At 40.3% G+C, this 26,747-nt stretch overlaps 1 protein-coding gene across 2 annotated transcripts in view; it reads right to left on the bottom strand.

Moving 5' to 3' along the window:
• strbp (spermatid perinuclear RNA binding protein) overlaps positions 1 to 26,747 on the bottom strand; it is an 80,706-nt gene that overhangs the window by 35,104 nt on the left and 18,855 nt on the right. For both annotated transcript variants that reach the window (XM_073477382.1, XM_073477381.1), the window contains exon 2: positions 15,634 to 15,739. The gene's annotated coding sequence lies outside the window, so the exon portion shown is untranslated. The remainder of the gene's footprint in view (positions 1 to 15,633; positions 15,740 to 26,747) is intronic.

Below are 26,747 nucleotides of genomic sequence, written 5' to 3'. Positions count from 1 at the left end.
TCCTCCAACATGGCTTGGCCACTTAGGATCGTATGCACATGATTATAGTGCATGCACACAAACACAGACAGAGTCACCAACACCCTGCCAAGAAGCATAATAACAACGTGCCAGCCCCTATTCCATTCTCATTACCGGAGCAATTCAGTGATAAACAACAACACCAATTCCCTGCCTTTGTTTCCCTCTCATGGCACTTTCCTTCTCATTTTTCTTTAATTAGAATCAAGTGTACACGAATGAAACACACCCTACATTATGGCTTAAAAATATAATAAAAATCGAAGCTTAGATATAGCCCTGGATATACACAACAGTATGTGTGGCCCGCAGTGTGCCCACCCTCCTCTGTCCCCCACTGAGCCAGAGGGCGGCTAAGGGGAACATGTTTTCACACACGGCTGCGTGTTGCCTGTACACACTGCATCTGCCTGTTTGTTCATAAATCCTCCTGTGGCTTTCTCTTCCTTAGGCTCACACTGACCAATTATTACATTTCTCCCTGCATCCGCCCTCTATCTCTTTTTGTCCATTCTCTATTTTTCTTCTTCTCTCTTATTAACACCATCCTGCTGGGTCATTAACGTGTGATTGTGTATGTTCCTCAGGACAAAAACAGGAAGAAGAAACCCTACCTCATTAACACTGGCGGTGGCTCATGGCTTTAGCATGTGCACACATGCATGCACAGATTTGCTCATGGGAGACACAATCACCTCAATTTAGTTATTGAATATTTTTCTCCTAGAAGTTTATGCATAAGGGAAACACACACACACACACACACACACACATACGCACACACACGCACACACACCTGTGCTGTGTCCATACTGCGCCAAGAGTTGGTGATTACATCCCATTTCCCCTACAGAGATGAAAAGAATCAGGCAGAGGATAAGAAACGAGGGATGGGAGCTGATTGAAAGATGAAGGAGAGATAGCAGTGCTGGGGAATTTGCTGAGATGGCTCTGAGCAGCAATTTACACCTTTCCCGTCTGATAACCATCAAATAAGATGAGCAGTGCAAGAAACGGAGTGAAGGGAGACAGAGGATTGACAAAAGCCAGAGAGAGTGTGCTAATTAGTGTTGGAGGAGCTTATTTTCTCCGCATATTCCCTTTTAGGGTTTTGATTATCTGTTTAATGTTGTTATCAGATTATCAGCCTTTTGAATCATTCTGCTTTCCAACTCCGTACAATGTTTTGGGCTCATGTCACAGCGCCAGCAGGATACCAAAAATTCAAGACACACTTCTTTGAATTTATTATTTCAACAGTGAAAGAGACCTCCGATTGATGGCTGGTTACATGCCAGAATAGCTGGAAGAGAAATCTAACACAACAGCCACAACAAAAATGAGCTGGCATTTTATACAATTCTGAATGCTAAAAGACTAACATTTTACTGTCAAAAAATTAAAATCTGTTTTAAAGTTAGGGAGTTTTAGATAACCCCGAAACGAGGGATCTGATATAAAATCCATCTGTAGTGTGATTATGACAGAAAGCCTTGGGTCCTGTCCCAGGAAAAAGCTTCCTGCCACAGTTTCAGGAACAAGATATCATCTCATACACAAAGTCCAGACATAACATTGATTTACTTTATACAAACTTGCAGTCTGTTATACTTCACTTTTTTTGTTGCTATCTACTCAAACATGTGCATGCATGTCCAATCGAAAATTGAAAAATTCAACAGCGATGATTCCAGAAATCATGACCTGGTTACTAAAGATAATCCACAGATTCTGCACAGTTTCATGGAGGAACTACTGTATTTCAACCAAAATACACCCACCAACTGTATCACTGTGCAGGAGGTATAGTGCATCAGTACTGATGGATGAAAGCGTGGGATCTAAACATTAATGGCGCCCTCCTCTGCTGAGCATTATTGTTAGCTCTCTTTGTCAGCTTAGTTAGCTTGCCTCTCGTCCATGAGTAGATGCATGCTTCCTTCTGCGCGGTGCGGATACAGAAAGAAAATAATCCAAAACAATCTAGATGAACAAATAGCACAACAGGTAAGAAGTAATATATGTATTTTTGATTCTGGGGTGAACTTTCTCACGCTGGCGATGAATTTTATCCCAATCATTAAATCGGTTAATCAACTAATTGTTTCAGCCTCAAATGCACTTAATATGTGTTATTTGACACTTAAAGGTGCAATATGTAACAACTGACCACCTGGCAAATCCACACTTACATACAAATAGAGAGCAGCATATCGCTAGAGTAACTGCTAACTGCTGCTAAATGTAGCTTCCCTTAGCTAGTTAGTTCAATTAGCCGTGCAGCTAGCAGTCCAAACCCGGATTTCAGCCTACTGATGTTTACACTACTAGCACAAGCACTAGCTTTAGACCAAAATTTTTGGGAGCTAGCTGGTTAGCTTGCTAACTTCAGTATAAATCTATGCAGCACAATACACATGTAGATGTCAGAGCTGTTATTCTGTTTATAATTTTAGCTAATTTTTAAATGTTTAATTGTATAAAAGTCTTACATATTGCACCTTTAAATACTGAAATGTAAAACTCCGGCTTCTAATAATGAACAATTCGTAGATGATCATAAAGTGCTGTTCGATGAAGAGATGAAAGATCTCATGTAGTGTAAAAATAAAAAAAATAAAAAAGCAGGTGCTGAGGGACCCTTCATGAGATAATGGGTATAAGTAGGTATCATGTACGTGCAGCTCCGCACGTTAGTTCTAGCTCTTGCTCTGCTGTCACATGTCATATTCTTCTTTTTATGAACCAACGACTGTACAGACGTCTCTTTACACTCCGGTGAAGCAGAGCCAATATGAAGCTCATCTTTGCACAGGAATGAGCAGGTGTAAATGTAGGTGATGTCTGTGTGTTATTTTAGCACATGGATTGTTGATTTTTCTCTCTCATAACTATTCCTGGGTATGGTATTTTCAGTCTCATGAATGCTTTGCCCACTAAATATGCTATTTCTGACCAATGATGTTTAAACATTCATTACACACCTGAAAGGCTGTTTGAGAGTGTGAGTAGCCTCTGTGTTACATTACTGCTGACTCGCATGCGGCTGGCTTCAGGGTTATTGGTGCCATAATGTTTGCATCTGGGAAAACATCTGCAAAAGTGTGTGGTAATGAGCTGGACAAACACACGTGCGCACGCACTCGCATATGCACGCACACACACACACACACACACACACACACACACACACACACACACACACACACACACACACACACACACACACACACACAACAGCACACTCAAATAATGGAGGTCTTAAGACCAGGTGGCGCACAACAAACAGAATGGATGCAGAATCACGCTCCCGTACATCTTCCTCTAACCACCTCTGTTGTGAGGAAGCATGTATTGTGTAAACAGGTGCTAGCTGACTGAGATGTCTATTTGCTATGTCTCTACGAGAGTAAGACAGCAGGACAGAAAGAGACAGAGAAAAGCTGTCAGAAATATAGGCAGAGTTAGAGGAAGAAAGAGAGAGTAGGGACAGTCAGAAATAGAGGTGGGAAGACAGAAGTATATTTTTCATTGCAGAGCAGATAACAGAGAGAAGCTCCCACATGTTCAAAGGAGACAGTGGAGAAGAGTGAAGTCTGTTCTTCTTGAAAGTTCAAAATTTGGAAGAAAATTATGATTCTCCACAAACTCATGAATATTCTTTCCATGTCTGTTTCCCACATAAACTTTGAAATTCATGTCCCATCTCTACATTTCCACTCCAACCTCACAACATCTAATTCCCTCATCTGTCTATTTCCAAATTTCCACTTCTTCTTTTGATTTGTTTTTGTGCTGCCAACAGTGCAGTTTCAATGCTTGTACATCCAGAATAGCAGACTTTAATGGACTTGACTGCAAAGAGGCTGTCCAAAATAGAAGTAGCAATAATTTGAGTGTAACTTGGACTGGATAAAGCAGGTTTTTCTGGTATTCTTTTATTGCCAAAAGAGTAATTGTGGGCAAGAAAATGGCTCACAGCATTGCTGATAGACTTTTAAAACTCTTAAAAGTTGCTACCATTTGCATATGGAGAGCAGCAAGACTACCTGTTGGGTTTTTGTGATAATATAGCTCAAAAGTTTCTAAAAAAAAATAAGGGCTGGCAGATCATCAGATCTGATATTCAGCATTCAGTGTTTTTTGTAAATTAACTTAAAAATGTGCTATTTTGGCTCTGATGCAGCAGTATTCTGCAAAGTAACTGGTAACTAAAGTTATCAAATAAGTGTAGTGGAGTAAGAAGTACAATATTTGCCTACAAAATGTGGTGAGGTGGAAGTACCTCAAAATTGTAATGAAATACACTACTTAAGTAAATGTATTTAGTTAGCTCCAGCACTGAAAGTAACTCATTGACAATGTGACAACAAACAGTGCAGTGATACAAGCTTAGCTTGTTTGGGCATTTCCATCTTATAGTACACTTTCGTTTCCTTTCTAGAAATAAACATTGATTTCTTTCTCAGATAAGACAGTCATCAGTTTTACATTTAAATGCCTTTCTAGAATTAAGGAAGTATTTCCTTTGCAGATAAGAAGACATGAGAAGAAGAAGGAGAACAGAGAGTAATAGTAACCAGGGTGTAATGATGAGCAGAATTTGAGGAGCTGGACTGGTTGTGGAGTTTAACAAAATAGGAAGAGAGAAACTTCAAAGGGGAACTCCTTCCTTATGGCTTAAACGCCAGAGGCAAAGATTGGACACTCTGATCCTCCTGTTCTTGTGCCATTTGGTGTCGATGTGGAGACCATTTATCTACATCTGAAGTAGATGTTGAAGGTTGTTCTGATGGTACTACAGCAGAGGCTGCATGCCCTGCAGCTGAAGGAAGAGCCTATATTTCACCAAGAGTTGAGAGACATGCCCAGATAAGCCGCTTGTTGCCTGGGTGTAAGGTTGCCTTTGCTATAGTTCACTGGGCAGCTTTACTGGCTCACGTAGCAGAAGAGACTGTGGCTGCTCTCGACCGGCAGAAATAATCAGCCAGTCATTAAAATATGGGGAGGACCGCCTGGCCAGCAGCGGTGACAGGGCCACTACCAAACACCTCATAAATATTAGAGGGGCTTGATAGATCTTGAGATCTTACACTGATGCCACTAGCCACAAATTCAAAGTGTGTGTATTCATGTACGCACAGTTGAAACTAACCAGTCACTGTTGGCAAAGATGTAAAAAATATCTTAAGTAGCATCAGGAAGTCCAAAACTGGTTTAGCCCTGTCAAGTCGAGCATGCAGTTAGCTGGTCTATCCTTTTTGGAAGTACACATTTCTTAGAAGATAGGCTGGAAAAAAAGGTCTTTTGCAAACTCTGATTAATGAGATCTGTGGATCCAATGCTTGGGTTATGAATCTTTCAAAAAAAGGGGTATAAGGGTTATGACTCTATCAGTAAGAGCAATCAACAAACAAGCAATGCAAACTTATCAGTAGACTGGAAGACAAATTCTTAAGTTTACATCTGCACAAACACACAGCACACAAAAAAGCTGCAAGAAAATAATAAAGAGAATACTGAAAAGGTATCAGCATCATCCACTTACACCCAATATAGTAGAGACAGGAGGAAGTGACATGCTGGCGATATTTTCTGCATTATGTCTCATTAATGCAGGACTATGCAGCAGGCTCAACACATGCTGAAAGGATATTAGAACAAAGGACACCAGGGAAATGGTGTTAGCTATGTACCACATGTGTTTAATGGGGAGAAGGTGTGTTGCTGCTTTCCTAATATCCTGTTATTTCTTAGTTGTTTCTCTCTCAAACTGGTAAAGAGGTATATGTATGCACTGTATGGAATTTATGTAGCTAATTTTGCTCTCTTTCTCCAGGTATCTGCCCCCCGTTTCTCCAATTTATTTTCAGGAGTAATGGGGATCAATCCAAATTTAAAAGACTGCATATTCTGAAGAAAAACTTATAATAGAGATGAATAGATATGTTTCACGAATGAGTGAAGATGATTCTCCAGTGTCAAAGTGGATGCACACACATGCACAAAACACATACACATACTTCTGCTGATTACCACACTGATTTCCCCACAGATCTCAACTTATGCACCTGGCGTGTTCCAGTTTATCTCAGCTCGCTTACTTTTATTAACTCCTTTTTCAGTCTGAGTCTTTCTGGTTTTACATTTGATTTAGTTTAACATTTTATAATTTTTTGAGTCTGCTGTATAATAAATATCACTTTGGTGATCCCACTGACCTTTTCTTGGAGAAGAGACATGCTTCAAGGTGAAAGAACTCATTTCATTTTAAGGACCATTTTTAATCTACTGTACCACTAACATTAAAATCAGCTATGAAAGTATTTCTACGTCAATCTTTTCTTCATAAACGACCTTCATTTACCACTAACATTAAAATCAGCTATGAAAGTATTTCTACGTGAATCTTTTCTTTGTAAACGACCTTCATTTAAAAATAAAAGCGGTGATGACTAAACACTGCCGGTCCGCTTCAACTCACTGCCACAATAACAGGGTTCAACAATTCAAAGTCTATTACAGTTAATTACGTCTTTGCAGCTTTTGAGAGCCTGCAATCAAGAAGTGCGTCAGCAATGCCCTGAATAAGTACAACAACCAAACACACCATATATACCCTGTAGTACGCAGCCTGATGCAGCTGACAAATACAAGTACCTTGGAAACAAGCTAGGAAAAATGAGGATATGTTACCATGCTCTGGTTTATTGATTGATATTGGTATTTGAATCCATATTATAAGCAGGACGAGGTTAGGTCAATTTTTCCTGAACCCATCATTGATTTCTGTGACGACTGAAAAGCGTTTTCAAGTCTGTCTCCTCCATATGTGCAACCCAATCGCCAGACTAAATGTTGGCAATGATGTTCTGCCAACAATAGATGTGTTGAGACTCTACATTTCTTTAGGTTGCAGCTTTCAGTTTCTATTGGTTCAGTTTAAGATTTATGTTGTGACAAGTTTAGGTACAAAAATCACTTGGTTAAGTTTAAGAAAAGATCATGTTTTGGCTCCAGTGGTTTCAGGCTTACAAATGTTGAAATGCAATCTTGAACAGTGATCTATGGCTTGGCAGCTATTTCGCCTAGTTGTAACGCCACTGCCGTCCCCTCCACCTCTTGATATGAAAATCAGCTCAACATAATGTGAAAGTGATACGACACGTATTGTAGAAAAAATGGTACATATAAAACACAGAAATTTGAAAGTATCCGTGGTTGGCAGAAATGTTAAACTGCCAACATTTGATTCTGTGAAGCTGCCATTAAATATAACTCCGAACTGTAGGTTACAAAAGACAGGCACTCTGTTACCCTGCATATGTTTTTAACAGCTACACTGTAGTTCTGTCTTGACTGGGCCCAGGTGCAGGCCAGGGGAGGTCAGAGCACTGAGTATTGATGAGATGGCAGAAAGCAGAGAAAACGCTGATGTTGCTTCTGCGAGGGAAATAGATAACATTGACAGGGGACTGGTAACTCCCATCGGTCGATTATTAAAATGGAGAAAAGCTGTGTGTGTACGCAGTTCCTGCTGACGATGGGTCAGGAAGGAGAGACGTGGGGTCACAGACTAACAAGGATAGATGCACGTGCATGTCTATCTATCCATCTATCTGTGCATATCCTCTTTATATAAGCTTAGCATTATTCACCTCAGGTACACCTGTCATCTCCATGGGTTACCTTACCCTTAACTGAAAACTTCACTCTAATACACACACATACACACACACACACAATTGAGCACTGTCCTGCGTCAGTGTGGGGAATAAATAGACTATCACTATGCCAGAACTGAAGCATGCTGCAACTGTGTGTGTTTGTGTGTGTGTGTGTGTGCACTAGTAGGCCCCTGCCGTGCTGATTTCAGCGGAAACAGATGGTCCTGCCAGGGCTCTGCCGCGGCTCCACAGTCCGTAGTCTGTGAGAAGACTTGTGAATGTGCGTGCGGCGTGTGTGTGTGTGTGTGTCATGCTGACTTCCTCCCTTGTTTTTCCTCCATTTATCTACCGCACACACTTCCTGCTACCTATTTTACATACGACCGTACGTACACACAGTCACACTGACACCGATTGTTGCAGTGTAAGTGATATCCTAGTGGTCTTTGGCCTACTTGTCTGCTCCATTGACACTTTGCAGCTTAATCCTGCTTGAAAGGCTCTTCACTGCTAAGCTCATGTTTGCACACACACAAAGCTGTCACATCCCCACCCTTTTGTGTGTGTTTGTCCGAAGCAGGTTTGTGCATATGCAACTGGTTATAAACACACATTCGCTTAAACACCAGATGTTACATTAAAGTTAAAAAGGAACAGTCCAGCAGATCAGTGTTTGACTAAAACGCTACCAATTCTGACATGTATACTGTATGTTGAACTGTGAGTGCATGAGGACAGCATGAGAACAGCTAGGGTTGTCCAGATGTGGACTAATTCCCTAATGGGCTTCTACTCCACAAAACACACTGGCAGGCAAGCTGGCAAACAAACACACACGCACATACTGTAGTCCTACTTGGTATCATGGTGGTGTGTCCATTCTCTATTTATCTCTCTCTCTGTCCATTTTCATTAATAAAAGCAGTGGTTTGATGGGTGGTGGCAGATGAGCAGATTAGAGAGATGTATAAGCCAAATCACACTGAAGGATCAGGTATTTTTAAAAGAAATTAATAACACAGGACTTACATTTTTGGGCATTAATAACATAGAACAACTTCAGTGACTTGAGAGAGTGTGTCCTGTCAGTCTGTCTCTTCCTGTTTTTTTAGTTTTTTTTTAAATTTTCGCTCTCTTTAGCTGTTGCCTTGCCTGTCTGCTCTCTCTATAAACAGCAGGAAAATCTCTTGAATGCAGATTTCTCTCTCCTTCAGATGAAATGACTGACTTTCAAACTATCAATTTCAGGTTTCAAGTTTTTTTCTGTACTAACAGCAATAGAATAAAAACACATACAGAGCTGTTGATGGTGCCATTTAAATGACACATAAACAAAGTAAACATGTTTGTGTACTCATTCTGTCTGATAGCAGTATTCATAAAATCTGTGCTACATTAGGCAGCTTCAGTTTCTCTCCAAACTCCCTTAGTTCTTCATCGGCACTGCTTTAGCAGGAGCTGATCAGTGACTCCATTCATTCCAGGTCAATTTGGGCAGTGTGCTCGATATGGCCGTTTCATTACACACTTCCTTCCTGTCTGTCTGTCCGACTCAGGGGAGAGGACGGAGGAGGGACAGAGAGGGAGAAAGGAAGGAACAGGAGGAGAGAGGGGGGAGAGGAAGGGGTGGGACTGATGAGGCAGAAAAAGTGTAAGGGAGGTTAGAAACATGGGAGTTAGAGAGGGAGAGGGTAGGAATGAACAGATTGAGGGAGGTAGAAAATGTTTACAGTGTGTGGTGAATATGTGTTTGTGTGAGGGGGTGAAGGATGTGTGATCAGGAAGAAAGACATCAGGATGACAAAAAGGATCCAGAGATGGTGAAAAGGGTAGAATGACAGGATGTGAATGATGAAGAGAAGAATAATGGAGCCATAAGGTAGGACGTGCAAGGTCAAAGAGAAGAATTAGGGAGAAAAAAACACTGGAATAGTGAAGAATGAAACCTGCAAGGGAAGAATAGCACAAGAAAGTGGGACAAAGGTGGATGAATGGAGAAAGGTGGAGACAGGAAGGAAGGAAGGAAGGAAGGAGGGGGAGGCAGGGGATGAAAGAACATGGGTGTGAAGGGAAAAACGGGGTAAAAATAGAAAGAAGGGATGATGAGAAGTGAAGAAAGACAAGAAGAGCTTGAGAAGCCATGGCTGAAATGATTCATTTCTACTGTCTTTTTCAAAGCAAACTGTTTTATATCAATGCTAATATAAACTTTACCTAGCCACAGGAACATGACCTTTCATACATAATTAACATATAATGAACATGAACTCACAAATTAGAATTTCCTGCACATTTAGATTCACTCCACGGATTAAGATTTACAAATTAAGGTCTGATTCCAATTATTTCAAACCTTAAAGGTCCCGTATTATGCTGATTTTCAGATTTATTTATTTAGGGTACAAATAACTCATACTGTCCATCCTGTATCACCTCTATTCACCCTGTTGTAGTGCCTGTCTCTTTAAGGCTCCCTCCAGAAAAGCCCAGTCTGATCTGATTGGACAGCTCTCACAGGCCTGAGCAGGCATCGCCCACCATGTTTTTGAATCAGCTCTGCTGGTTTTTTGCAACCACGGACGTTCTGGGGGTGTGGCTGAGGTCGGTGACTGTATAGTTGTGACATCACAACCTTATGGACGTCCTGAAGGCTTGTTTGAAGGCACCGTTTCTGTGTGCAATTCTCTGTATATTGCACATTTTGATTTGGAAACCTCACTTCCTATTAAATGGGACATTTGAAAACTGATTTTGCCGTCAAACCAATCACTTCTTTTTCTGATCAAAAAGCACATGATGATAATGATTGCAAGCTGCAAGCCAATGAGAACCAGGTTAAAAAAAATGGAAGCAGAACATGGCAAGAAACACAAACACCTCATGGTAACCCACATGACCACATACAGTACATATATGTGTGATGACATCCATCTGTAGCTGACGTCTGACAGCTCACTTTGCTCATCAGTACAACACTCTCCGTTCAAAGCTCCTACTTCTTATTAAATTATTCTGCCTCTCTTCATCTTCCTCCTTTTTCGGTAGTCTTTTCTACATCAGCCTCTTTTACGTGAGTGGTCGCTAACAAGCAAGAAAGCAAGGGAAAAGAAGGCAGAGAAGAAGAAAGATCCTCAACTCTGTCCTCAGGTTTAGTGTTAATCAGCTTAATTAGGACACATATTTCACATCAGTGCTTGATTGAAGTCAAACCAAAACAACATGGTGACTCGCTAGAGTGTGGCAACCTAGCCTGTGTGTGTGTGTGTGTGTGTGTGTGTGTGTGTGTGTGTGCGTGCGTGTTTGTATGTGAGGCACTAGATTGCAACAAGATGGGAGACAAAGGAGGGAAAAGAGAGCGAGAAAGGGATTCAGCCACAACTTTTCCCCTTGGGATTGGTCTCCATGGCTACGGGAGCATTTTCAGCTGAACGTGGGACAACATAAGGAAGAGTGAGAGAGACACACATAGAGGAAGAGAGAGAGAGATAACACGGCGGCACTTGGATACTGTCATGAAGTGTGCTGATGTAGATATATAGATGTTGATAGCATTCAATTGTACTAAAAGTAAAACAAAAAAAGGAAAACTATTGCAGATTCATTGCATTATGATTTCAACCTGACTTATCTATGCTAAACCATCAAGATACATTAATAAAAGCACATCTACCATATATAGCACAGCAGCTAAGTAACCACAAGATACTTGATCTCCAACAGAAAGCACGTAAGGCGGCAGGAAAAAGGAGCTACCCAATAGACACTCTATGAAGTCTAATGGAAAACAGAGACCAACGAGAACAAACGGCATCGAGAGACTATAACATCTCATCTTACAATCAGACAATCAGACCCTATCTATATTTCAAAAGCTACGGAAAACTGCGACAATGGGCTGTCATGATCCAAGATTAGTGGAGGGCATCTTTAATGAGGAGGAGGGCACAGGTTGATCGTGTTTCCATGCTGGCAGGCTAGCTACGGTATCACCTGAAAGCAATTTGTCAGAATTCGGTAATAAACCTTGAGGAAGAGTAATTGAAAGCGTGCACTTTAATCCAGTTCACATGGTTGTCTCAGGATGGAAGTGAATATAACTGAAACTGAAAATTATTGTTTGTCTTTTAAAGGGACACTGTGCCTGACTGACAAGCAGCCAAAAGCCTTATTAAAGAAAAATGATCTATCAACTAATAACTATGTTAATCCCTTTTACGTCCTTCCGAACAAGTGATCTTAGGGATGTTCTTGTGCTGTGACTTTGAGACACTTTTGCTTGTATCAGCAGTTTGTTGATGATTTACCATGTGTTTCTGGAAACAGTAAGCGAGCAGAAATTGGGCTCAACACAGGATACGACTGTCTCAATTTTTCTCCGCAATAGGTTTGTCAATATTTGCATAAAGTACAGCCAATGTTACTTCTGATGAATTATTTATGGACACCCAAGGAAAAAGACTTGTAAGGGCTGGTTCTGCTTAACAGTGTTGCCATGGACCTATCAAATGTGTGTGTGTGTGTGTGTGTGTGTGTGTGTGTGTGTGTGTGTGTGTGTGTGTGTTCGGGGGGTTGAGTGAGTGTCAGTGAGACAGCGTGTGAGCTAAAGAGAGCAACAGAGAGAGAGAGAGAGAGAGAGAGAAAGAGAGTGATGCGCTCTGCTGCGCTCACCGGCAAAGTCACTGCTTTCTCAAGGACACTGCGGCGGCTAAGGGGCAAGAAAGAGAGAAGGCATGACATGAGGGAAGAAGAAGAAGAAGAAGAAGCCACAGCGAGGCAGAAGGAAATAAAGATGTTAAGTGATGGAAGGCAGAGTGCGATAAAGACATAAACAGAGAGAAAAGTAGAGTGGAGGAGGGGAGATGGAGAAATATTTCTTGTTGGAAAAACACAACAAGGTATGCAGTATGTGAAGTAGCCTAGCCATGAATGTGTTATAAAGCTGGATGTGGCGGTGCAACTCAGTCTTGCTTACAATTTGCCCAGTGGCCAGTTGCGGTATTGAAACAAAAAACTTCTCATCAGCCCAAAATGTATTTTCCCCATAGACCACCATCATTAATGAGATGTCTGTACAACTGTTGACAGGACATCTAGAACTACAAGCTCAATTATGACTTTTTATTATGTTTCTTTATTCATGGAGGTTTTATATATGTAAAACATTCCTCAAGCCCAGAAAAGTGATTAAAAAAAACCTCATCACACAAAACCATTGGGAGAAGCACAACTGCACTTATTCAGTTAGCTGCATATTAAGGAAGTAAACTCAGAAGCTAGAAAATTTTTCTGCACCAGGTGAGCAATTCATATTGGACTGAATATTAGCCATGTTTGCAATCTTTATCTAGTTCTTAGTGTTAGTGGTTATGATTGCAGGAAAAATGGACACAAATGACATCAGGCAGGCAAATGGTGGAACAAAAAGCAAGCTTTAAAAGAAAAGCTGATATCAAAGAACAGGCAGGCGGCAAAAATTAAGAAAACAGGCAGAAGAAAAAACCAAGAGCCAAGGAAATACAAAACATTCAAAAGCTAAACCAAGTACAAACTGAATAAAGCGCAGGGAACACAGGCAATAATGCAGATGAAACAATCACAGAGCAAACACAGACGAACTGACAACATAAAGAGGGAAATAACAGGAGGCTAATCAGGGGCAGGTGAAACTAATCAGAACAATCATAAGGGACGGAAACAGACAAAGACAGGAAATTACACAACAAGACACACTGGAGGATGAACCTTACAAAATAAAAGGAAAAATTCAATTTAAATCCCAACATCATGACAGAAGTAATCAGAAAACATTGTTAAGCTTAGCTTGTTTAGCCCTGAAAACACAATACAAACTAGAGGTACCATCCCAGTGACTATCATGATCATTAATGTACATATTCTTAGTTTAATCCATTAATTGTTTGAGCGTTGCAACTAACAATTATTTTTATAATCAATTAATGTGTCGACCATTTTCTCTATTAGTCTATTACTTGTTTGTCCTTAAATTGTCAGAAAGTGGTAAAAAAAGGAAGGAAGGAAAAAAGGAGTGTTTCCAAAAACCCCACTTGTCTTCCTTAAATGTTAAAGACATTCAGTCTAAGAAACAAAAAATCACATTTGAGAAGATGAAATGAGAGAAGTTGGACTTTAAAAAAGGACTCAAAACAAATGTTTTATTTTTTTTTTATTTAAAAATTGATAACTACTCGGTTAATTGTTTCAGCTCTAATTAATTAGTCTAAAGCATGTTTAAAAATGTGAAATGTGCCCATCATAGTTTAAAGCGACATCTTTAAAAAGGAGACATATACAACATAGAAAGTCAGTAAATCCTGCTACTGTGTAGTATTTTAGCTTGAAAAATGATTTTAATGATTAATATCTTAATGAAGTTGTTGTCAATTCATCTTTGCATTTTCTGTGATTCATCAACCAATTATTTCAGCAGCACTAACACTAACAAAATTACCTTTCCACTAATAGGTCATCCTTAGACAGCACAGAGAACCCCCTGCGTAGCAGCGGACATGGTATAGTTAAGTGATGCACACTGTGCAGCAGAGCAGTGGAGCGTTTTTCTGCTTGGTTCAGTCTCACCAGTGATCCACTAAAACCCTCTACAGCAATCAATTATTTACGCATAAACACACACACGCAGACCCCAACACTCCCACTGAGATGATAGTGGGGAAGGCCGCTGGCTGAATTGCATAAAAGCTACTTTACATATATAAGTAGGCAGTTTACCAAAGCAGTAAGTGAACTCTGCAACCGCTTGGACCACAGCCCCTGACCAACGGTGATCAAAAAACATGTCTCAAAACCTCAAAGGATCTTCAATGAATATTAATACTGAAGATGAGACCGCAAAATTACTGTGGGGCTTTTGTTTATTCAGATACACAGATGGGTAGAGAATACAGGTGAGCAGGTACACATCAATGAGCCACAACTTTAAAACCACTGACAGGTGAAGTAAATAACACTGATTACTGGAAGTTCAGTGTTTTGCTGGGAAACCACAGGGATGCCACTTGACAAAAATCAACCACCCAAACACCATTGCAGGCCAACTGCACTCCCCCAATGGCAGTGGCCCCTCCAGCAGGACAATGTTCTCTGCCACACTGCAAGAACTGTTTGGGACTGGGATGAGGAACATGACAAACAGCTCAAGACTTCAACATGGTCTCAAAATCCCCAAGATCCCACGGATGTGTCACAACATGTCCGAGGCCTGTCCTCAAAAACCACAGGACTCACAATATATGTCGCCAATGCCCTGGTGCCAGACACCACAAGACACCCCCAGAGGGGCAGGTCATAGCCAAGTCTGACCCACAGTGAGACCTCCATGGATTAGAAATGTTCAGATTATTTTTACAATTAGCCAAGGAATCGCTTAGTCTATAAAATCAACAGTCCAAAACCAAAAGGCTGTTCATTTACTTATCATATCAAATCCTTACATTTAAGAAGCTGGAACCAGCAAATGTTTGACATTTGAAAATGACTAATGATTAATGATTGGTGATGATTTTTCGACTATAAATGCCGCTCTCATAGACATGTACTCGCAACACACATGTCTGAAAATAGATCTAAACATTTGTCTCCTCTCCAAGTTGTTGGACAAAAGGAGTGTAATGTTTTTCTTGGGAAAATTGTGCACAAAGTAGCGAAGAATTCCCAACAGTTTGAAGTGAAAACCATTGGCCTCTAACTCTAATGGAAAATACATAACAAACACACTGCGCTCATGCAGACAAATACACACAGTCTTGGGCTCAGCAGGGGTGTGAGCCAACCTCTTCTGGATGATAGGGACACTCTGCACACAATAAGCCACGGATCCTGCAACAGCCCTCCACGCACTGAGCGCAGACAGAGTTTAAGATACTACAGACAGATATTCAGACAGAGAGATAAGAATGGATTCACTCACCTCCCTCTGTCCTCCCTATCTTTTTATCTGCCCTCTTCTTTTTCAGCGTCGGTCAGCCACTGTGTCTGTCTGGAGTCACGGCGTCAGGGCTGGCAGGGTTCACCACCTGAGAGGACAAAGGTTCAAAGGTCAGCTAACATCGGCACAAAAGCACTTAAAGGATCATGTTCAGCTTGACTGAAGTCACACACTTTCCAGCTGACATCAAAGGGAGGAGTGAAAACTTATGTGCAAATAAAGACATGTGGTCACATAAACACAGTGTATGCATGCACACACAGACACACACCCCTGCTATCTATAAGAAGGCAAGAGAGAGAAAGAGGGAAAGAGACAGTGGTTGAAAGGCATTAGGCAAGTGCATCTTTAATCTCTGAGCGATAAGAGTAATTATTTGGCATTGAAGTATGACTGATTTACTTATGCGCACAGCAGATCCTCATTGTCGTATTACTTTCTCCTCCCCTTCCTCATCATCCCCAGAAAAAGCAGTGGGGAGCTGCTGCGGGCAAAGGGGACGTGGCCTGGGGAACTACGACTCCGAAAAGGATGAAAATGTGTTGGAAAGGAAGCAAGGATAAAGGAGAAGAGTAAAAGTAGAAATAGTAAGAAGGGAGAGACGCTGAAGTGAACTGAAGACTGTTTGTGGAAGCGTACCAACACTTACTGACCAGAAGAATTGAGAGGAAATGAGTCCTTCCTTCCCATTTGCACGTGTCACTCCATAATCAGTGCACGCAATGTCAATTCCATTTCCACATTTACTTTCCATGCCAGCAGATTACAGAGACTGAAACATATAACTTTGTGTCTGTAAGATTTTCAGAGAATGTTGTAGTTTATCCCTCGAAGACATGCTTGACTTTGATGAAAACTGCCTATTAGCTGGTCTGCTGAACCCTTCCAACATTAGGGACGTCTCAAAGCTTAAATCCAAACCAAACCACACAATAATAAGCACCCAACTACCTTGTATAAACTGATTTTTCAACAAAAAAGTTGATATTCAAACGTAGCTTTCAACTTTTTTGTTGGTCCTCAATTAAAACCTCCTTTTCCTGACACTGTCATAATCATTGGAGACTTTACTGTGAAACAAAGCTACAATAAGAGTTGGGTTTGTGAATCTACTGCAAAATTAGTATATGAGTCCGCACACTAGATAGAATAGTCAGCAGTAATAATAGAAGCAACAGACATCCAAAGCACGCTCTCACTTCTCCCCATAGACATGCAATGGAAGATACGGATATGGAAAGTAAATTTTACTGATAGGGAACTAAGAAAACTTATCGAGCTCCACATAGAGCATAGAGATGTGCTTACAGCTAAATTAACCAACACCCACACAAACAAACAAAAACTATGAAAAACGATCACCACCAATCAATAATGAATGCGATGGTAGACCGCGGACAGTTGAAGACGTCATAAAGAAATGGAAAGATCTTTTATCAAGAGTGAAAAAAGATCATTCCCCCAATTTTTACAGGATTGGACAGCATCGATAGTTCAGAGCTGTCAGTGCCTCGGACAACTTTTCTGAACTTGTGTGCTTCCATAAACTTCTTGAATACAACATCATTACAAGATTGCTCTCATGGCTTGAAAACATAGGTTGGGACAAGCTGGAGCAGCATCACAATTAAAAAATATATGAAACTTAAAGCACAGTTTTGTCATTTCTCTCATTTTACTTTCTTAACATTAGTATGCTTAGGTTGTGGTTTTCAGGTAGACCACTGTGTCCTCTTTCTTTTATTTGCTGAACCATCCTCTTGCACATCTTACTGATGAACCAGATGAATCTTGTTGGGTTTAATTTTTTGTAAATCAATAAGAACAACCCTGCTGGACTACCAGGAAGTATAAATTTGCTTTGCTTTTGTAAAACAGCAATAATCCAAACAGACCATTTAAAATACAGTGTATCACAGTGCATAAAATACTACCCTCTGAGACACTAGGTGATATTCACGTCCCTCCCTATGTAGGAAAGTCTGACAGTGTTGATCCTGACAAACTGGATGAGACACAGTCACAGAAAATCAAAGTAAAACAAATGTACAGTATTTGCTTTGTGTGGTTTGAGGCGTTCACACCTTGGATAATAGAGCATAACTGACAAGGGTGTTGGTTAGTGTAATGAATGTAATGTTGTAGTGCTGCAAGCCAAACTGGTTTCCAGCTGCATTGTGATTGCAGGTCTATTCACAACTCTGACATGTGCACGTGCATGTGCGCACACACACACACACACACACACACACACACACACACACACACACACATACACACATCAGACTTACAAGTACACTGGTACAGGCACAAACACACACATGATCTTCCAGTAAAACTTGAAAATGCATTTTTAACAAAACCTTTACAACCTCAAGAAAAAATAAATCTAATTACTTAAAATACTTGGGCTACACTCGTTAACTTTATATTTATTTTCATGTATTTGAGTAATATCTCGACTGTCACCAATACTCTAAACTTCGTTGCACCATTTTTTTTGTTTAGAAAACACTGGACAGCTGGCAGGCAAAATGTGACAGGAGGGGTTGAGCATAAAAAATTGAGGTTGGTGAGAGTTGTAAAAGTTGTTGACGTTTGTCTTATTTTTGTTGAAAGCAAATGTGTTGCACAAGAAACAAGAATACACGATTCAGCATATTGTGTCTTGAACAGTGACTCAAAGCTATGACTGGTGCAGGATACAAATCTGAGTCCTTGAAAAGCTGAGCAAGAAGTTAAGCAGGACGTACAGCCTGTGTTTTCCTTGAGTGCAGACCAAAAAAACCATACACAGCAAAAAGTGCAAAATACAAGCGCATTAAAAAGAGCAGACGGACAGTCGGTGCAAAATCAATTGCTCAGGCAGAAGATAGATCATCATTTAAAGATGTTAGTCGGAATCTGTTCTAGTATTTATAGTTTAATACCAACAAATATTACAAAATGTGCACCAAAATCAATACACATGAATCAGAAACAAACTATCAAACCACATTAAACTGCAAGATGTTATTATTATATCTATAGGTACACTGTAGTCTCTATGTGGCCATTTTTTAAAAGAAAATCAGGCAGATGTTAGACAGAGGTAAAGATTAGGCTTGTAAATCATTTTTACACCTCTAACTGGTGTGGTGAGTCAGTTTAAAGATGGAAAATATGAAAACATCATATCACACATAATCACATAACTATATTTCTTCCCTCTATGGCTGAGTACTTCTACAGGGGTTAATGGAGATGTACTGTCAGATAATGGTCTCCAGTGACTGACACGTGTTCTCAGTGGAGTGCTCATGAGAGAGAAAAATAAACCTTTAGTCGACAGCATTATTTAATTTGCCAATCCTTCACATCTCATTTGTAAACCATTACTGATAGTGAGAAATAAGAAGCTAGGTGTCAAACGATGGTGCAGCGAAGCATAAACAAAGACATCATTTTATGCTACAGTAGATGGTAGGAGAACCTGACTCAGTGCAGAAAACACAACCTGCGAGACATTCTGCTTGTAAGTGACAGATTGCCAGTGTCACTGATTGTCATTTTTAAATCAGACAAGAAATCTAATTAAAAACACACAAAAAATAAACAAAATCTACAAGAACACAACAAAATGCTGTTTGCTTATCTTGTCTCTGCATCTGTGCATCTACCAAGGTCAAGGTTGTGCTTTCTAGTCCGCACGCTGCATGAGATCCCGATGCTTGATGACAAAGGGCAGAGCGCTCTCCATCTATCTCCTTGACTAAAGCTGTATGAGTCAATCTCAACAGGAAGCTTTTCATTTCCACTTAATTAAGTGCAAACACAAAACAGAGTTTGGTGTTTAAAGCAAATAGGAACTTTTAAATGATTTTCAAATCTTCTAAAGAAAGAATATGTCAGGTTGTAACTTATGTTAATTTGGTCAGGAGAAAGAAAAAAACAGATAGTCCTGTTCCTGTTCACACTGGCATTTTACAAAATGAAACAAGGAGTAAACATGACGTCACACAGACTGAAAGGTAACTTCTGATTGGGCAGGTTTGGCGATTCTCATCCTGCATCATCAGGACCCACTTTGGGAAATCATTCTCTGCCAACTGACAGAAGTTTATGCAGCCGTGATGTGTAGATTTATGTTCTTTTGTGTCACAAAGAGCTCACAAAGAAATAACCGATTATTAGCATTATTGGTATTAATAGACTGCAAATCGGCCTTGTGTTGTGCATAATGACTAACAGGGAGAGACAGGACAAAAAGGAGGCGTCTTGTAGCCTAATGATTCAGGGCTGTCGCACACTTCTTAATGGACTAAATGAGCTGACAATGTAGTAGGTAGTTGGATACAAGGATGCAGGTTTAATATCTTTTGACCTATTAATCAGGAAATATACCCGCACTGACATGCATATTATGTATATTACAATTACAAGATTGCTTCCCGAACAGATTTCACAAATAGCAGATGAGCTTTTGAAATCATGCTAAAATCACATATGCATCAAAACAAGATCCTGTGGTTGGTCCGCTTGCTTTCACACCACAAATAAACTGCACCTGAGTAAGCTTAGAAGCAGACCACCCTTTCTCAGCCTGTTTGTTTTATCACGATTGTGATTGCGATTGCCGTGTTCACATTAGGTTGACATTAAGGTTAGACCAAATATCGGCCTGGTGTTTATCTTGGCTGATAATCAACATTTTCAGAAGATCAATATCGATGTTTTTTGCATCCAACTGCAGATAAACTAAATCAATTTAAAATTTTGATGCAGCATCCTGTTTCTTTCTCTTGGTCTCACTCTCAATCCGACTGCTTACATATCAGAAGTAATACCCTATCAATGCTGAATAATCTGAATCTATGAAGTAATTAGTAAAAAATGTTTTCAAATAAATGCAGTGGAGCGAAAGTAGCAAAGAATGGAAACCAAGATTTTCATTTTCGATGTATGTATATTGGTTGCAAACACTTCTTGTTTCCCTTAGTTCTTACTCCTGCCCCAAAAGTTATGGCTCATAATGTGATAATGTAATATCATCACCACTATCAGCTCTAAAGATAAACATTTAAGATATGCATTTTCATAATACATAACAAAACAGAAGTTATTAGCTTTGAACTGTGATCCAGGCTTTAGTATCACGGTATCAGGAAATGCTGCTTATTTAGACTTTTTATGACTCATTTTATTAATACTGCAGTCAGAGAAAGTGTGGGCACTGAGATTTCTTTATCTTTTTGAGCCTAAGTGAGATTGACATGTCATGGGAAGCACATTTAGCTGATCCCCCTGTGAAACACTTTCATAAAAATATAATAGACCATTCCATTTATTTCTAAATTTGTTTCGCTATTCGATTTGTGAAATAAAATTAAAATGACAATCCCTTTTTAATATTCATACACTCTTATAGTAATTATGATGTGAGAGAGTATCCCTAAACTCATTCTCAATTTAAAAATATGACATGTAATCCTAATCCAGATAATCTCCATTGTGAATCGTTTTCATTACGGTGATGCTTTTGCGTACACGCTTCTTGATTTGTATGCGTTTAAAAAAAACATAAAGAACAATTTTCTGAATTAATTCAGAGACCAGTGGGCGTATGTACAGTATGTGTGTGTCTGTGTGTATGTGTGTGTGTGTGTGTTTGTGTGTGTAAGTTAAGAGTGCATCTTCTAGCCTGAGGTGCAGGTTACCAGACAATTCAAAAAACATACACAGGAGCACAACCACAAAGATTGCAGCACATAGAGAACTGCTAACCTAAGAGGAACAAATCCCTCTCTTAACCCACAAAGCACACCTGTGTACATGCACATGCATTGCACACACAATAAGACACACACAATAAGACAGACAGACACACACACACACACACACACACACACACTCACGGTCCTGGAATTGGTTCTGTTTCTATATTTCCTCTCTATATAAGGCAGGCTGGCCTATAGATCTCCACTGACTTAGCCTTGGCCTTGGGAATTTCAATCAGGAAACAACTAGAGGGTGAGGGGTGAGATGGGTTGTGGCTGCGGTGTGGATGGCGGTTGTCAGGTGAAGACAATATGAACATGTGGATGAGTGAAACAGCTGGAAATACCAGTCAAACAAGAGATGCAGATACAAGCCTAATGCACAGTGACAGAACATGAGGTTAGGAGAAGCAACATGGGAGGGAAGTTTCACACAAGTGAAGAGAGAGTGAGAGGTGCCAGGGAGTTTCCAGGTCCAGCCTGTTGTTCCCAATTCTTGTGGGTCAGAGAGGATTGCTCTGTCTCCTTCCACTTAACAATAAAAGCAATTTAAGCTCATAGAGATGCAGCCATTGCAGAGCAATTTACTGCTGACTGCTTGTCTCTATTCCCAGGAGCAAGTGTTCAGTGAAATCAAATAGTGCTCTCTTGTAAGAGAAATGATCTAGTGACCAGATGAATCACAACTTTTCAGTTTGAGAATAAACCACTTATCTATTCTAGGCTTAAAATGATTCGGCTATACTGCAGGTTTGATGCAAGAAACATTTCAGAGTATTTCTATGAAAACTGAAAGGACACACTTAGCTTTTATGTTGAGGTTTGAAACAGAAACTCAAAATTCTCTGAAGGCACAAAGCCCAATTAGAAAAAGAACGATTTTAATTTTGAGAGGAAGGCGGTGTAATGCTTCTTCAGCATTGTATCTTTACAGTATTGATCAAAGGGTTCCTCCCCACTTTGTTCTGTGAAAAAGAAATAATAAAAAAAAAAAAACGATAAAGGCAACTATACTAAGCAAAACTGCAAAATTTGCTTTGCTAACATTTTCCTTAAGGTACATAGACATCCATCTAAATTATTTTAGAGTTTAGTTTATATGTAAGCAAAGCTGCGGGCTTTAATAACAGCTGAACGCAAACACTGTTCTGAACCACACACTCATTCACACATAGATTTATGCACAAAGTCTGCACACACACACACACACACACACACACACACACACACACACACACACACACACACACTCACTCACTCACTCACTCACTCACTCACACTCGTTGGTTGTGATCTGACATCTACAAAGAAAGCTCTGTTTCAAACATGACCAAAGAGCCCCTCTATGTTATCCATACAGCTGCAGCAATTGGTGCTGGTTTGTGGGGCACACTTGTGTATTGAAGCGTGGATCCCTAAAATCACACTACTCACAAATTACTCGACATCCACCACTGAACAGGGGCTGAAATGTTTAACACTAACCCATTCTGCAGCAGAACACACATACACACACGCACGCACACACACGCACACACACGCACACACACACACACAGGACCCTAAAGACAGTGCAAAGTGCCTTTGACACTAACACAGCGTAGGAGGTTTAACTTCCAGTAGGGAACCGCCAATAAGAGGCGACACACCAAGGGAAGAACATGGAAAACAGCTCCAAAGACATTCTGATGTGTTCGGTTTTGACAATAGGCATTTCACGTCATGATGTTACCTGAATAACTAAGTTGTGGCTGACAGAAGCATATTGTAAAGCAGGGCTGTGCGATGCAGAACAATACTGTATCATTATTTTTCCAAGCTGTAATTATATCAGACAGGTTGTTTTGTATCTGTCAAAATTAAAATAATGAGAAGAGTTTAATGTGCTAAAGAAGACGTGGAATCCTCTATTCAAGTATAGTGTTAATCTCGAACTGAAACAGTTGATCGATTACTGGATTGATTGAAAATTACCTCAGCCAAGGAGGTTATGTTTTCACCTGTGTGACTGACAACAGGATTACACAAAAACTACTGAATGTATTTCCACGAAACTTGGATGGAGGATGGGTCTCAACCCAGAATAGACCACATTCACTTTTGGATCTGCATAAAGGGATGGATCCTGTATCTTTTTCTGTCTTTAACATTGTGAAATACAACATTTTCGACAGTTTCTCAGGGAATAATACATGGATCTTGATGAAAAAAATCAGCCGCATTTAGGTAGCTGGTATCTATGAGTATACAATCTGATGTGGATGAAGAGGACTGTTGGGCCTTAGTGGAGGTATTCACCTTACAGAGTTCTATTCTAGTTTGATAATCAATGAACTGTTTCAGCCATTTAAGCATAAATCTATGTGATTGATAAATAATAAGACAGGACAGAGTGTAATAAAACTCCTCTAAAGGCAAAATACGAACATATGCCTCTCATTCAGTGAACCATTGGACTTATATGGCCTATTTTATGCTACAGTTACCCTGCGGCCACTTTTTGTATCTCCCCTGTGAAGAGTTTCATTTCATTCAATTAGGCATGCAACCAATGGATGCAATTCACAGTCTTTTTTCCAGGTTTATAGACCATGGCGCAGTAAGTAGATGCTGTGCTCAGCCCAGATCTATCACATCAGCCTGACAACTGACAGGGCGCTCAAACAGAACATGAAAAAGGCAGACAGTCAGACAGGAAGGGGAATAAGCAAAGGATGTCTTGACTCCTTGTGCTCCTCTCACCCACTCTTGTATCAACACACACATGAGCACACATGCACCAAATGAGAAAGAGTGACTAAGTCTCGCCCTAGGCTTCATACAGTAGCTCTTAACAAATCCAATCCTTGCCCAATCACTTCCCTTCTCTCTAGGTTGCCATAGCTACAGCCTGCCTCCTTGTCAGTACTTTGGGAAGGGTGAGACTTTACCACTGTGTCTGTGTGTGCATGTGTGTGCAGTGTTATAACCCCACCAGATGGGGTCTTAACACTTCCTATCTGTCAACCTTACATTCACACTCCTATCGGACTTCTGAGACAGGAAGGTGTGAGATAGCGGAGAGGTGAGATGGCTGAGAGAAGGGAGTTCTGGCAGAAAATAACTGTAGTGTGGTGGATGTGATTGCTTGCGACCCCACATGTGTCTTCCCATTCAGCACTGACATTATGTCTAAAGAGCCAGAGCTTGGCTTCTATTGTGGGGGCAGACTATGGGCTGTGCTCCCTTTTTGTCCACATATCAAAAAAGCATTCTTCAGTATCAGCTACGATAGAATTGTTTGATGAGAAATGGATACATTAGGATACTCCTTAATAAGTGTCGAGACAAAGAGTCGATTGATCAATTAGATAAACTGAAAACAATGGATGAAAAAGGATTTTTTGATACCTTACTACAAGAAATATAAACTTTGCGAATGTGCAGCATCTAAACACAGTGGCTTTACTCAATATTTTGATTGAAATCAGGCATTATCTGATCAAAGTATAAGTGAAGAAGACTACTAATTTGAAGAGAAATTTGACACCAGCTTTCAGCACTTGACCATTTTTGAGGCTGGCTGGTACAAACACATTTCTATTAAAAAAAAGTATTGAGGATTAAAACCTAGACTTCGAGGTACTAGCTTCTGAAGGTAACAATCTCAAAAATCTCTGTTTTGTTCTCTCTGGTGGCACCTACGGCGATTAAATGTAATCGCAGGTGTGTGTTTGGACCACGAATCCTAGAGATCCAAACAGTGCTGCCTGTGTGAGGTCTTTGGACTTTTTAACTTTATAGTCTTCAGTCATCAATCTTTTCTGTCTTTGTTCATTCATATTAACCGTTTGCTTGTGATGCTAGCAAAGACAGGAAAAAACACAATGCCACTTTTGCCATTTTAACAGAAACAAGACTTTTGCATTAGCTCCGCCTACCATCTCTGGCTTACCAACCAGTGCTAGGTGATGGAGACTACCTGTGACTACCTGTGCGCTGCAATTTTAAATCCTCACATTGGGCTCTGGGAGACTGTGGTGGCCGACAGAGCAAAGCCCTGTTTGTGAAGCTATCACTAGTGATGGGCAGAAAATGTGTGCGTGTGTGTGTGTGTGTGTGTGTGTATTTGCGTTAGTGAGTGAGTGAGTGAGTGAGAGAGTGAGAGAGTGAGAGAGTGAGAGGAAAAGTCAAGACTGACAGAGATGGAACTGCATGTGTGCATGCATGTTTAAGATGCATGTGTCTCTTCAGAAGTGTGTTTCTCAATGCACTACACCAGATGTCACCTTGCATGCACACCACACAGGTGTATACATGTGTATGTGTTTGTTTGCTATCAGGTAGATGACAAGAATGATACAAACACTTGAGGATCAACATATCACTAAAACTCCAACCATCTGCCCGCCAGCAGACAAATATAAACACAGTCTTCTCTTACTCTGCTATTTCTTTATCCCCCCGCATCGCTCCACTTTTCTCTCTGTTCTCGCTCTCTGCAGTCCTGCCATCCATCATCATTAGGAGGCGAATAGATGACCTGTCTACACCTGCAACCACTCTCTGGAGAGGAGAGGAGAGGAGAGGAGAGGAGAGGAGAGGAGAGGAGAGGAGAGGAGAGGAGAGGAGAGGAGAGGAGAGGAGAGGACTCAGAATGTATATATGTGAAAACTATACCAACTCGCCTCTCTGAATTAAAAGAAGTGATAATCAATTCAGCAGCATAAAGCATTATACTGTGATCTCTTGTGATACATCAGAGGCCTAGAGAACTACAGATGGGCTCTGTTTTTCTTACTTTTTACATTTTGCACCAATCTGACAGTTTTCATCACCTTCTCTATTGCTGTGTTTATATTATCTGCATAACGTATGGATGGGACTGACACTTTGGCTGTGTCTGAAATCACTCCTTATTCACTATACGTATAGTGCTTTACATTTACTCATGTGTAAAGTGTGAACTTTATGCAGTAGTACCATGAAAAATTCCCACAACGGACTGAAAAAAGTAGCGTTCTTTCAGCTAACAATCCCACAATGCAATGCATCACAGAATTTTTAAATTATAGAACTATAAAGCTAGTGAACTGTTAAGTGTTTAATACAAAGGAAAAGGTCAGTGAGTGAACAAGTGATGTAAGATGAAAACTTCAGGTTCAGTGGAGTAGCTGAAGGACTACGAAATAAAATAAAAATAACTGTAAAATAAATTAAATTAAATCTAGTTTTTTAGGCGGAGTGCTGAGGATGACTTGAGGAGTCTCACGGCCTGAGGAAAAAAGCTGCTCTGTAGTCTGGTGGGATGGCAGCAGGACCACTGACATATATAATGAACACTTTGTGCTGGCCTTGCAA

Source organism: Pagrus major, chromosome 12, assembly GCF_040436345.1.
Source record: "Pagrus major chromosome 12, Pma_NU_1.0".
In the NCBI taxonomy this organism is placed as follows: Eukaryota; Metazoa; Chordata; class Actinopteri; order Spariformes; family Sparidae; genus Pagrus; species Pagrus major.
Note: the sequence above shows the minus strand (reverse complement) of the source record. Positions and strands in the feature narration are given on the sequence as shown.